The sequence below is a fragment of the Lissotriton vulgaris genome, chromosome 8 (assembly GCF_964263255.1).
Source record: "Lissotriton vulgaris chromosome 8, aLisVul1.2, whole genome shotgun sequence".
Lineage (NCBI taxonomy): Eukaryota > Metazoa > Chordata > Amphibia > Caudata > Salamandridae > Lissotriton > Lissotriton vulgaris.
Window position 1 is genome coordinate 1,125,625,307 of NC_141696.1, and position 12,851 is coordinate 1,125,638,157.

A 12,851-nucleotide genomic window follows, 5' to 3' on the forward strand; every position below is an offset into this window, starting at 1 on the left:
AACATATCATCTACAGCCAGTTGCGTGGTCTTCCTAACTTCATGCTTCATGGCCATTGAAAACATTGAGTATCAAGTCTCTTTGGATAATCGCAAATAGTAGCTCATTCATGCTTGTGAAATTAAATGAAGATGGAAGTTCTTGCAGAAGATGGAGATCCTTGATGGATGCCTCTTTATAAGTTTGAATATTAGACTTCAGGCAATTAACCTTTATTTTACCTCTGTTGTATGTGTCACAAGCAAGCCTGGCAAATTTCAATAACCCTGGGCCTATCCATCTTTTCTTAACATTAATTAGGTACACCCGCTAGGGTTACGAGATGTCCAACATTGTTGTCTGTGTCCCATGCTCTGTTTAGGTTTAACAAGATACTTGACCCAATTTTTAGTTTAGGCAAAAGAACAGCAAATCAACTACTAGCAATTTCATATTAGAGGAAGCGCCCACAGAATGTAATTTTATTAAATGTTTAGTGTTTTTTGCGAAAGCATAAAAATGGTTTAATTTGTATTTCTGGGTAATTTTACAATTATGTTAGTTTTGATGTATTTTTAAAGACGCTTAGACCAAAACTTTAAAAAAACTGAATCTGAAGTTCACCTGTTCTTCAGAACAGGCTTTTTGTAGCAAGAGATGTAAGCTGTTCCCTTATGTTTACCATAGCCATTATTTTGTGCTCTTCATGACCTTTTTTTATGTAAATCTTACAAACAAATAGCTACTTTGATTTGGATAGGGCAGGTCATTTGGTCATTAAACTCAATTCACAAAACCTTTTAAAAAAAAAGTCCTACATTTGCTGCTGTAGGTTTAAATTACAGGGTTACATCTGTTTGGAGCATATTTTGGACTTTTTAGAAATGTGGACTCATGGAAATTTGCAACTGTGAAGCTCTCAGGAGCACTTGTATGTGAAAAAGTTTCAGCATATAGAAATGTAATGGGTGTACATTTCAGCATGCAGAGGACTACCACTTTTTGAGTGATGAGAATTTTTTCTCCACAGCCAGATTTATTTTCCCCATGTGGAAACTCCTGACCCTACACAACTATCAATTTTTGATGTGTTGTCTCCTCATACCCTCTGTGGAAAAAAACACATTTGCTTACGGTCTTTGCAGGAGCAGAAATGTTCAAATGTTTGGGGTGAAATTGTTGGCCATTAACTACAAACCTGCGAGTCGCATACTGGGTGTCTAGTCATACAAATGTTTTAACTCGCTGTGCCTGATCCCTTGTTTTCATGAGGGTTGTTTTTCAGTTTCTAAGATGTATTTTATTTTGCACTTATAATAAACCACTTGTTGGTCCTTAAATCAGGTAAAGTACAACAATTGAGAATTAGTACCTATGAGTTTTGTCCCCATATATGTCTTTCTAATCCCTGCATTGGCAGTTTTTGCCTCCATGTCCCAGTCCTTACTTGGTGTGGTGGTTTGCTCTTCTGAAAAAAGATGTTCACTTAACAGCAAGCAAAACATTTTCCTGGGACTATTTCTCTGCACACCCATTGATGCTACAGAAGGGAAGAGTCTGTCACTGAGATGTTCTCATTTTACATCTTCTTTCTGGATACAGTTTCTTTGGTTCTTGGTCTCTGGCTTTCATTCATTTCTGAAAATGTGATTAAAGAATCGTTTTGGTGAAGATTGAGGAATGATTTTCAATGTAAGATATCCCTACGGATGCATATGTCAAGAGGCAGACTGTAGGGATGGATAACTGGGCAGTGTATTTCTTCCCAGCAATAATGAAACAGTGATTGGCTGTGCCTCAGATTCTGCATGATTTTACAATATTGTTGTTGATACTCTTGTAGTATTTGACATAGCAGAGACTGGTGACCGGAACTGTTTTGCAGATCGTAAACTAAGGAAACTGTGCCCTAGAACTCTCCTGTTTTAGAGTATCAGTATATTATCTGCTTGAAATATTTTTTTAGTGAGGGGAGGTTTCACTGGTACATACACCATAGAACAGGACCACCATGTTGCTTGCATGTTTCTGGGTCCTTCTCAGATTAGATTCAGTCCCATTACACATGAAAAAAAACTCTCACAATCATTGTGTATTTTTAATTTTGGCCACCTCTATAAACGTACTGTTTCGGCTTTGAGGGGTCTATCCTCAACGATGCTCCACTTTTGTTTCATGGTATCCATCTGGTTTATGTAGTTTTGTGCAGACAGGAGCCTTCATATGATACTCAAGGGGAAAGGTGGTCTTTCTAAGAAGGATTATCTTTTTTCATGGACCCTTCTTCAACTCTCTACAAACCATCCATAGGAACCACAATGCTACCATAGGAAAACTATCAATGCTACATTTGTTTTCCTGTGTAAGATCAATGTACAAACACGAAACTGCAAGATAATAGTGATGACCAAGGAGCTTTTGTCTGAGGCTCCACAGGCAGCACTGAACGACATGGAAAATAGCACACTGAGAGAGCTGCTTTCTAAGGGGTTAAGGGGTGGAATTGGTGGAAGTGGGAGATGGCCACTGAGTCACAGTGATAATCATCATGCCCTGTTTAGGTCTGCATGACCATTGCTCCCTGTTGCAGGAGTGAGGCTTCATTAAACATTAAGGGTCAGATTCCGATGTCGTTGGTAAGGTCTCTGGATGCGATTCAGTATTGTCGAATCCGATTCAGAATCCTTGCTTCCTGCCGAATAGTACAGTTTTCCCAACGGCCAATTACGATGCTCGGAAACGGTTCAAGCAGACTAAATCGGTTCCAAAAGGCATCCAGACAGCCCTAGTCTTTCAGAGCCGACTCATGCAGCTCTATGGACACAGTTTCCAGATGAGCGATTACGATGACCAATTCGGACAGCCATTCCGATTAGGTTTGTCCGAGATGAACCAGCTGCCGGAGTCTGTCTTTCGGGGCCCGTTGCGGGTCCCCCTTCATCCGTAGGCATCAGAATGTTGCCCGTGGGGTTCCCCACCATGCACAATGTGGTAGGCACCATGGGGTGCCTGCCAGAGGGTGCAGTGTTTTCCCTAACTACCCCTTTTTAGGTCTCGCCTAGTGATTCAGTGCATTCACTGCTCGATTGTGAGATCTAGTGTTGTCGTCTTAGCTTCGGAAGCGAGGTGGAAGCTCCACCCATGCTTCTGATTGGTGTGGGCCCAAAATGCGTGATTTTCATTGAAAGGGAGGCATGTTTAGTTGGCCCCCTGTCTCCTGCTCGCGTGCCCGCCCGGGCAGGAGATGTCCGTGGCGAGCTTTAGCTTTCCCTCTCTCCCCCCCGTCAGCTCCAGATAATCTTTGAAACTCTGGGGGACCCTGCACGGCGTCAGCAGTTCGGAGTCAGCTCACCATTCTGTGATTCTGGGCAAGTCACTAATCCCTGTCTCTTCCTCCTTGTTTATCCTTTTCCCACAGTTGCGCTCTTCTTTTTTTATGGGCATCCCGAGGCGGAGGGCAAAGTTAGCCGCTCCGTAACTTTATTTGGCGCTTATGCTGCAGCGCCTTTTATTTCTCTGGCGCGGCATGTTACTTTACGCCTAGCGCTTAGCTGCTGCACGCTCGCCTCCCCAGGGTGGGCGGCCTCCTGCTCCCGAGTGCACAGATACCGACTCTGAACTGAGTGATGGCCGAGAGAGGTGATGCCTCCAGCTCCTCTGCACCTTACACACTTGCGTCAAACCTTTAGCCGCCTTCGGGGTCAGTCTCTCTCTTCCCTCCTGTGTCACTCCAGCTCTGCCTAGTCTTGTGTCAACTCTACACCTCTAATGTTCTTCCTCGTCTCCTCAGGCTGTCTACATGTCTGTCTCCCACGGTTGTGTACCTGTAACCTGTCTTTTCCGGAAGTCTATACCTCGGGAGAATCCTGGATTCTCTGTTTCTTGCCTGTCTCGTCTCTCAGCCCCAGCCCCGCCCTCCGCAGGACTGACAGTAGGAGCTCAGCTGACGGCTGCCTGTGTCCGCCTCACAGGTCAAGTGCTCACAGGGAGGTCAGGTTTGCACAGGTAACTTTAATATAACCCCTACACTCCCATCGAGATAAACTTTATTGTAACCCCTCCCTTCCAACGTGGGTAACTTTACCGTACCCTGGCCAAGCAATGCAATAGGTCTCGCATATTTTTTTTTTTACTTACAACGCAGCACATTGGTTATGGCGCTAATGCATCTTCTTTTTGAAATGCAGGTAATGCTCTGGAATCATGTCAAAGGGGCGCCCTTTTGTAACATTTGGTTTCTCCTCGACCCTGTGCAGTCTGTTCCTCAGGGTTAGGCTGGGATCTGTTCTCAGTTAGCAATTGAATTTAGACTGCATTACACAGGATGCACTAGTATGTATGGTAACCCCTTTGGTGCTGATAACGGCCCTCAGCCGTCATGCATTACGGTGCTCGTGTGCTGATGACGACTGGGGGCCGTCATGAACCCGCCCACTCGCGATTCTGCCGCACAGGCCCAGAATCGCGGCCGCACCCAAGGGGTTAAACATCTTGGAATCACTCCTGGAGCCATGGGCACGTATGGCCATCCTTCATATTGGCATAGTCTAGTTTGAAAAGTATAATTTAATTCTTGCTCTACGCATCTGACTGAGTATGATTTATAATACCTCGAGCTAACCTAGCCTACATGAGCGTTGAACTGGGTTCTGGGAAGAGGATGGGCGCTCTGGACTGCGGGAATCTTTGGGTGGATACAAGCAAGCTGTTGGAATAGAGCATGCCTTCTTGTGTTGGTGTTGGCGAGTCAGTGGACTGTATGAGGCCCGGATGTCGGTGCTGGAGCGAGGCATGTAGGTGTGCCAGAGATCGATACAGGTCACTTGTGCGTTGCCGTGAAGTGTGTTCCACCTTCTGCTCAAGGCTGGCTTGCTCAATCTGCATTATTCACGTCTTGCAGAGACAGCGACACAGTGGCTGCCGCAAGCAGCATTGGGTTTAAAGATACATTCTAGTGCTTCTTGGACTGAAATTCACAAGAAAAGCAGATTTGTAGGTTACCAAATGTAAACAATGACCTAGCTGATTGAGCAAAACTGCTCAATCATGGCGCCATAGAGCTTTGAAAGTAGTCTTTTGTTTTTTCAGGATATTTAGTTTTCAACAGCCGGGGCTGCTATGCAACTTGGCTCGAAGTGCTATGACGCAGTGTTGATAGCTCCTAAAGGCCTTTTATTTACATTACAATTAACATTTACTCACTCTCCATACGTTTTCAAGACACAAGCTCAATTTCCCTCTTTTTCCTTTACCTGTTTATGTTTCTATACAACCTGCTGCAAAATATAAGTTGCCAAACATCGTTTTGCTTTGTTTCCCTACACCCACTCATTTTTCACTTCATACCCGCAGGATCCCAGCCTACAATTGTATATAGAATAGAATGTCAACTTTAAAAGACAAATGGCACGAGCAGCAGAACATCCTGTTCCTACATTTTCCATAGCAGTCACAAACATCTGTGGTTTTGAGCGTTGGCCAGCTCGCTGGGGTATACATTCCTTATGAAACATAGTTTGAAGTGATTGCTAGACTGATGTGACCTTAGTGGTACTTCTGTTTTTTTCAAGCTGGTGATGTCTGGACACAAAATTTGTCTGTTTTTTTTTGTCTAAAACTTTTAAATAAAAACACATATTTTAATTTTCCTCCAAAAGAGAAACTCCAAATGTGCCCTGCTTTTCATATGAGACACCAACTTAGTGTGTGAATTTAGGTTTTGAGCCCATAGTCCACCCAAACCCAGGGCTACCGTGCTGGAAGTATAATTTCAGTCTAGTATGATTTAACTTTTTCTATGAAAAATGAAAGTCATAACTCCTTAGCTACAAAGGATATGCCTCACTCTGAACTTCTAACATTTGGACAAATGCACTTGTGAATTGGTCAATTTTTTGTTACGGTGACTGCTTCCACCACACATAGATTTCAACTTTAAAAATTGAGCAGCGAGGAGAACGCCACCTTGGCAAAAATGTTCCTTTAAAGATAATTGTTAAATTAATTCATTTTAATTTAATGTATTTACTTATTGTCAGGGCCACTAGAATTATGCAACTCTGCTGCTGTGGCGTTTTCCGCAAAATTACATAGTTGCTGCACTTGCTTCATAATACAGCATCTTCTGCATAATGAACAGATTTGCTAACAAATAGTGAACAAGCATTTGCAATGCAATAGGTCTCACATTTTCTCAAGTTGAAGCTATTGGCATTGTAAATGGCAATGCCTTTTATTTGTTTTGGTTTTCAAAACATAAATAAAAGGCATTGTCATTTACAATGCCAATAGCTTATGCTCGCGTAAATGCGAGACCTATTGCATTGCAAATGCTTGTTTTAAATGGAAGCCCGTTTCCTTTCGGGTCACAGGCTCCCATTGAAGTCAATATGAGTCTGACCGAACAATGCTGGGCTGCATCCTAATCTGATTCACAGCACCTGATTCGTTTGGAAACCAGTCCAGAACCGACTCGTTTGGGACAGTTTCCTAACGACATCGGCCCCAAAGAGACTAAAGTGTTCTTCATTCAGAAGGCAAATGGTGTAGCTTTCCTGCTTCACTTAAATTCCCTTTGTCAGCCCTTTATTAATAAATAGCACGAAGGATGAGCAAATGGGCAAACCTGGTACGTTAGTAGAGACATTGCAGCACTATTATGTGATGCCCCTGAAAGGTTGCTTCATGGGTGCACCGCCTGTTGAATTTTGCCTATGCTTCTTGGGAACTGGTGTACATTATCTTATTTTAGTTTGGAAGATATTGCTGCAGAGTTCATAATATATTGTGGATAAGACTGCTCAGTGAGTGCCAGGAAGCTTCTCACTAGTAAGTCTTGGTCCCATTAGACCAAGAAATCTGTGAGTTCTGCCTTGGCTTCTCGTTAGAGAATCTGTGGGTTCCAGGATGATAATCGACATAGGAATCTGAAGTTATTGCATCAAGTTCTCCAGTCTCATATAGTCTCTTTCCACTTATTATTCTGCTGGGGGTTCTGGTCCTTCACTGTGACAGTGTGTTTGATGGGAAACTCTCTTCAGACGTCCCAGGAGTTGTTGAACTGTTCTACATCTGTGCCACCGAGACAAGCAGTCAGTCAATCGGTTAAAATAACCATAAAAGTTGCAAAATAAATAAAATAAAAGCATTTAGTAAACAAACACAGGACCAAAATACATATAACAAAATTAAAAAACAAGGCGGCCAATATCATATGGAGTATTAACCACAGGATGATCAGTGTCACATCATTGGTCAACCAGTTACAAATTGCTCCGAAGCTGAACCAGATTGTGTATGTAATTTGCTATCCCCAGCAAACATTCCCCTGCACAGTCCTAATGTTTAAGGAGGACAATCACCTGTACAGTTCATGAGGATGAGATAACAGTAAACTTACGTAACGCCTATTCGGCCTTAAGAAATATCATGACCTGGTTCGCCAATGCCTGTAGTCATGGCATGTCTAAATATGTGTTTATTATTCTAGGTTTTCAGTTTGTTGTACATGCCTAAATCCCTAGTTTACCCACCTGCCTTTTGAGTTATGAGCTCTTGGGAATTCTAGGCCTCTATCCCAGTTCAGTGGTTCTACACTCAAAACTCAACAGTGCCCAGTAGAAACTGTCCTCAGTCAAGCCTTGTTCCGAAGTAGACTTACCTTGGGGTAGTTGTGAACTTTACATTAACAGAACACTACTCTTGGGTCTAAGGTAATCACACAAAGTGGTGAATGATTAGACAATTTCCCAGGTAAAGGAAAGAGTCTCCAATTGTCAGTTTTTGTGGCATGTTTTTAAGAAGGAAAGAGTGGGAACTGTGCCCTCTACTTTAGACAAGAGGCCAATTAAATTGGGGATGGGGCTGCCTTTGTTGTCTGGATAGTTATATGAACTTTCTCAAATGTGCACCACGTATGCACAATTTGTTCTTTTTTGGTACTGATCAACGATGACTGGACAGAAGGCTGACTGGCAGTCATTATAATAGGTACGCGTGATATTTCAGTTATGCTGGCGTAATTTCAGAAGTTATCCTGTTGCGTAAGCACAAAAATAGTGCAAAAGCAGAAAATGTGAGCAGCTCTTGTTTGTTACAGTTGTGTTTTTTTGCACAACATTTTACTGTGGAGTGCGTCCTCCAACAAAAATTGATGCAAAGATGTGTTTTGCTTTAAGAGCGCAAAATAATTAAAAAATATATATATATTAATATATTTATTGATTAATTTTAGGAACAAGACAACATTACAGTTCAGATACCCGTCCCATCACCCCTCCCATTAAGAGCACAAAAGAAAATTACACAAATTATGCACACCCATACTTTATAGGCTACACAGGCGCTGGTTCTGGTTTTCAGTTTCTCTGCTTGATATTCCAGTTGAGGATCCACAATTCCACCCTTCTGCATGTAGTTTCCTAAGAGGCGATAATGTCCAATGCTTCTCCTTTATTTTGGACTGTAAAACAAGAGTATTGGATTTATGAAGGAGCAACTGTCTAGAAAATCAGCAGTAGTGTTCCAGGAGTCCTTTAATGCTAGACTGAAGTTTGACTGGACAGTCGACCTGGAAGCTTTATGGCTGAGGAATTCCACCTTTAGTCTTCCACTGTTTAGTACCATTCGGCAGTTTACTTAGTATTGCTTTGATCAAGTCCTTGGTTCATTGACTTGGACATTTCTACTTCGGTAAACCTCATTAGTAAGGACTCAGGTGAGGACAAGATTTTGGGGATAGGTGCCTTTTTTATTTTACCACCATTCTCCATAATTTCTAGTTTTATGTCCCATCCATCCACCCTGAAAATTGGCCTTCCGTCCTTATATTGCCAGGGTATGCTTGCAAGGTTTCCAAACCTTCTTTTTAGGACTCACAACTGGTGACGCAGCACGAAAACGCTGTCGCCAGCAAGATCTATTGTTACCGACTTGCATCTCAAGTGGTACAGACCGGGCCACGCGCAGGGATGCCGATTGGGGTCTGTGGACGTGCCCGTGAACACGCGCATGTGCACATCTCCCTTCCGTCATCGCAAGCATTTATGTTATTTTCATCACTTTCTTTTTGTAATGCGCACGCTCCCTCTGAGTGCGGCACGCTCTGTCTTGTTGTATTTAGCCGTCATGTCCTCTTCACATCCAGCCCACAGACCTTGTAACAAGTAGCTGCTCTTCCCTCTAAGCACCCCTCCACCCCTCCACAGCGGTATAGATCACCCTCGCCCGCTCCCCTCCCCCCTCTATTTAGGAGTGGAATCTCACGGTGCTACGCGTCTGCAGCTGTCCCCGTTAACGCTTACCGTGCCCTTCTCGTCCTCGCTCTAGCACCTCTCCCCGTACTCTCCTTCCACAACCAGGCAGAGGTAAGGTCCTACCTGCGAGCCCCACAGAGCGGCGTGCCTCCCGGTCCCTGGACAGCCTGCTCGTCCCCAGCCCTCTAGCATCGCCGCCCTACACCCGCCTCTAGCTCTCCATCAGCGGCTTCTCCCTCCCACCGGAAGGGCAGCCTTGCTGCACGAGACCCATCTCCTGGCTGACGGCGGCTCGGGCCAATCGGGGCACTTAAGATAGGTCATCCCTTACGGATGAGTGTCAGAGGCCTCGGCTAGTTTTAATCTGTGTGTATTCTAGACTCTGTCTCCTACAGAAATTCACACTGGCTAATTCAGTGCAGGAGGACATGAAGTCTGCCCTTCTTTCCAGCCCCAGATGTCCTTTCTTTCAGCTGGGGGAGTGGGAGGTAAGAAACAGTAGACTTAGAAGCAGGCAACACCTCGGTGAACAAACGTGCCAAGCCAGCATCCTTTTACAGTGCTTGGAACAAGGACGTAAAGTGTTATCATTTCTACACCTATAAGAAGTCAGGAAATTAATAAAATGTTACACATTTTCAGCACTTCTTGTATAAGGTGCTGGACGGGCACCAGTAGCCATGGTTCACTGAAGGATCATTGTGCTCTAAGACCCCCCTCTGATCCCCCAGAGCAGGGGCGCCGCAGACCAGGCCAGCCCTAGCAGCAGAGAGCAGCCCTTCAGTTCCATATGTTGTACTCTGCTAGTGATTTTCCACCACTGCGCGGCTAAGGGTTGGCCAGGGTCCACTGACCTATTACTGTTCCCTTTACAGTATGTATACAATACAATTGCAACCCGCAGAGCTACACTCCTCCTTTCAGATGAATTACTTTTGGCTGGCCTTCTCTGCGAGAATGTACACGGATCACATCTGGCTCATAACAAAGCTCCCTAAACCCCGCCGCCTACTTATTTTCCATTAGCACCAAATACCGCGTTGGTCTATACAGTCCTTAAATAGTAATATAGACTGGCCCTGAAAACATCCCTTTTACCACCAATAGAGTGTGTGCTCAAAGACAAACAAACACACACATCCACAGCGCCTCCTATGAGAGACAAATAGAAACGCACACATTCTATCTCTGTTATAGGAGTTACAATCCACACAAACATTCATTTGATGTACAACCACACAAACACCCTTTCATAAGGGTACAAACCCAGACACAAACACTCTCAAGGATGTATCACCGTACAGGAAGCACTCTCTCTAGTAGCAGGTACAATTATATATACACACTCTGTATCTCTGGTTTAGAAGTTACAACCACACAAACTCTTATAGGAGGTACAACCACAACCACTATCTCGTAAATGATACCACAACCACTCAAGCATGCACACATGAACAATGTCTCTGGAATATGTGTTACAAACACATGCACACTCTTATAGTAGGTACAACCACACAAACACCCTCTCCTTTGTGGTACAACCCACACTCTCATAGGTGGTACAACCACATACAGACACTCTCTCAAAGAGGTACTACCTTATACACCTGCAAACCTCCTTCATATGAGTAATAATCACACACACTCTGTCTCTCTCTTATAAGAGGTACAACCAACCACACAACCATGTTCTCTTATATGAGTTACAACCAAAAACACACACTCATAGGATTTACAACCACATACAACTGTGCTGTGTTTCCCCGTAATAGGTGTTACAACCACAAACACACAAATATACTCTCATACCAGATGCAAACACACATCCAGACACACACACAACTCTTGCAGGATGTACAACTGTGTATTTGGGCTCAGGGTGCATAAGTGGCATCAAACCTTTTCAAACTGAAATTTCAGTGAGGTTGGATATTTTCATTTACCTGGAGTCACCTCAGGCCTCCTCAGATCATTCATGAAATAAGGCATCCTGGCCAGTCACCTTGCATACCAAACATTTATCTCCCAATTGCCAAGACCTCGGCTCTCTTGTATTTTTCCATGCAGTAATGCAGCTTTATGGACGCTGGCTTCTGCAGAAAATAGGTGATCCAGCCTTATTGACAAAGGAGTTCCTAAATAGACGCTAAACCCCTTTGCGGGAACATAGCTATCTCTGTACTCAGGCAGGACACCAGGCAAAGGGTGGGAGGGGACTTACCTTGGTGAAACTTTTCAGTGATTGAAAAAAATGAATGGCATAAAATGGCGCCACCATTTTATCGCAGCTGCTGCTTATTGGAACGATCGCATACTACTGCTAAAAGTTCAGAATTAACTTCTTAGCTAAGAGTTTGCAAAGCTACTTAGAGAGTTTACCGTAATGTTTGAGAAGCCTGCAATTACTTATGGGTGAATAGTTGCGCTTTATAAGATTACTGATTGATTGATTTACTACCAGTGGTTCGCAAAGTGTTGAGCATGTTAAGTTAAAACCAGGACTTTAATTCCCTTTTTGATAGAATCTTTTTCAAAGTTTATAAATATGTGCATTAGAGAAAGAAACAAAATGGTTTGCAGCCGCAGAAGTGTAGATCCCCTCAATAAGCCCCGTACCTGGGCAAGGATAACTCTTCTGCCCCATTGCCTGCAAAACATCCCCTTTCTGGAAGGCCTAGACCTTAGTGATCTTGGACAGAAAACTATCGTGTATGTAGGGCTTTAGTTATATTTGTAATCGTAGAATGTTTGTCAAATGCAAAACACATCTAAACAAGCATTTGCAATGGAACAGGTCTTGCATTTGCGAGAGTTTAACCTGTTGGCATTGTAATTGACCAGGCCTTTTATTTGCGTTTTATAAACCAACACATAAATAAAAGGTATTGCCATTTACAATGCCAATGGCTCAAACTCTAACAACGTCGAGACCTATTGCATTGCAATTGCTTGTTAGTAGCTGTGATGGGTTGAGCAGGTCAACCATTTCTTGGATGTGAAAGTGCGGGAGTAATGGAAATTGCTGGTAAGTATTCTAGGCTTTTGTAGATGTCACTAAGGTAATACTTTGAGGCCACGTTTAGTGGTCTAACAGCTCATCTTCAGCTTATGAAGAGATCATGTTTTGAATATTAAGAAACACTTTATTACCTACATAAAAAATGTACAAAATGTATATACCATTCTTTATTTTTTTGGTGCTCTGATGACCGGTGTAGGGCTTTTTGTGATGACCTTTCTGTATATTTGTCTGATTGTCCAGGTTCTGAGTTCCCACGTAACAGCTTTTTTGTGCTCCTAAGTTACACTTGGCATTTTAAGTTTGTGTAAATTAATATGAGAATTTTGTAAATTCACCAAAAATTAGAAGTACAATCAAAAGTTAGGAGAAAATGATGAGTAGATTTTTTAATTTTAAAATCATTAACTGCGTTATTCATTATGGCAATTTATATTCCCTTAGTGGTGTTTCATGCATGTACAAGTCAAAAAATTGTTCTAGATTAGGCATGTACTTCTTAACAAATGTTCATCCCAATAAATGAACTGTGATACATTCGGTAGTAACATCTTTCAGTGGGTACATTGATCTGAGTTTCCTGCCAGTGTTTGGTGGTT

General features: G+C 43.0%; 1 protein-coding gene across 5 annotated transcripts in view; it reads left to right on the forward strand.

Annotated features, from left to right (window-relative positions):
• Positions 1-12,851, forward strand: part of RCBTB1 (RCC1 and BTB domain containing protein 1) — a 324,966-nt gene that overhangs the window by 284,899 nt on the left and 27,216 nt on the right. The window lies entirely within an intron of this gene.